The sequence below is a fragment of the Pinus tabuliformis genome, chromosome 9, assembly GCF_031772625.1.
Source record: "Pinus tabuliformis cultivar Carrire ecotype Pingquan chromosome 9, CPIR1, whole genome shotgun sequence".
Lineage (NCBI taxonomy): Eukaryota > Viridiplantae > Streptophyta > Pinopsida > Pinales > Pinaceae > Pinus > Pinus tabuliformis.
Window position 1 is genome coordinate 129,562,128 of NC_142307.1, and position 2,257 is coordinate 129,564,384.

Genomic DNA, 2,257 nt, shown 5'->3' on the forward strand with positions numbered 1-2,257 from the left:
GTTTCATTTTCTTGGTCAATGTGCATTTCAGAAAATTCACCAATGACTTGTAAAAACCTATTTATTTCATCATCATCTTCAAAAACTTTCCAGTATATGACACTATCAGGAAAAGATGGTCTACATTTCACCTAAACTTCATAAGTCAATTTAGGAGGCAAAGGAGGAATAAACATGCTAGCAGACACAGCAAGGGAATCAGCGAGCTGGTTCTTCATTCTTGGGATGTAAGAAATGTTGAAAATATTAAAAGAATCCTTAAGCTTCCATACCTCATCTCTGTATGCTTTCAGCCTTGGATGCTTTTCTTGGAAGGTTTTGTTGACCTGCTAAATGATCAGGTCTGCGTCTCCAAACTCTTTTATACCTTTGATGCCCATTTATTTAGCAGCGTTTAAACCCAATATCAAGGCTTCATACTTTGCTATGTTATTTGTGACCTGAAAAGTTATTTTAAAAGATAAATGAATGCATTCCTGTGTGGGGTACACAAGGACTACACCCGCCCCTACAGCTTCCTTAGAGCAAGCTCCATCAAAGAACATGTCCCAAATTTGTGGGCCTTCTTCCTCTGCAATCTGGAAAAATTGTTTCTTAAGCTGCGTGGAAGCCAACTAGGATTCTTCAATATGAAGAATACAAGCTCCAAAACCAGTGTTGACAGCATAGATGGGATGATTAGTGGGATTCTTCTCATCACTGATGATATAAGCCAACTGAGCCTCTCTGTATAATCTCATACTTTCACCTCCAAAAACTGGGACAGTAGCATAGGACATATCATTTTGTAATGTTCCACCTAATCTCTTGATCCAGCCTTTGGAAAGCAGCATGTCGAACTTGGGGGGTACATCTGCTACCACAATATCCATCATCATGTTCTTCATGGGTAGTTGAGACAAAGTGATGGCTAGGTCCTTGATTAATCCCAGACATTTCACTTTTCTAGAGTCAAAAGATAACAAGTCATGATAAGGCTTGGTAATGTCAAGACCCAATTCATCCATGACAGCCTTGGGCATTAGATTATGGCTGGCTCCTGTGTCCAGAAGGTAGTTATGAAGGATTTTGTCATGAATAGTCAGTGAGACATAGAATGATGGGGAGCTGTCTTCACAATTTTCAATCATTGGGCTGAGAATAACAGCTGGTTTGTCATCTTGCAGGTTTACATAGTCTGTGGAGGCTTGGATGGCTTTAGGCTCAAGGGCCTCGAGGATGGATCTTTTGAAGGAATCATTCTTCACTAGTTCAATCAGAGGTATAGGTATTCTTAGCTTCTGAATTTCTGATTGAAAACTGAAAGGAGAAGGAGACTTGTCAAGGCCTCTTACCTCGTGAGCTGGAGCTTTGAGGATGATGGGATCAACTGTTGGTCACTTCTGCTTATTAGCTTGTTGTACTGCAGGGATAACATCTCTTTGAACAGAAGTTTCTTTGGCATTATTCATCTTCAACCTTATATTATATTTGTGCTGATCTTTAGTTTGCAAAACAGCTTCACCATCCCATTCTTGGTTGATCTGGTCATTGAAAAATGACTTTTCATAGGCAGCTAAGGTCAAAAAGGATGCACTGCCTTTGTCCTCCATACAATGGATCCCATCATCTTCTTCAAACTGCTCTTCTTCCATGACTACATTCTGGAAAGGGGTCTTCACCCTTTGGTCTTCATTGGCATCTTTGCTTCTTTGCAAAATCTGCAACTGCTCATTAGCTCTTCTATATGGATTTGGATTTCTAGGAGCAAAGGTATTAGGAACTCTTCCTTTCCCAGGGTGTTGCTCAACCTTTAATTTGGAGATTTCATAGGCTAATGACTCTATCATCTTGGTCATTTTATCTATCTTGGGATCTGAAGATGATGAAGACTCGCCCCTTTGTCTCCTTCTATCAGCATTCCCCTTGAGCTTCTCTACAACCATGATGTTTGATTCTACTTCCAAGGTTGCATCCTACATATCAGCCAAAGTAGCACATCACCTCTCCCTCAACAGTAGGCATAAGTCAGAGTCAAAAGCACTAGCATAGGTGAGTTTAGCAGAGGTAGTAGTGGGTTTTACTTCAGCTGGTATCTTACTGTACATGCGATTAAACCTCTTATTAAAATCAGACAACAACTCACCATTTTCCCTCTTTAAGTTCCCAAACTTGGTGTGGTAGTAGAGTAGATCTTTCTTATCCCCCCAATGCTTTAGGAACACATCATCTAAAGCCTCAATAACTGCTATAGATCTTGGGGTCAATTCTCTGAACC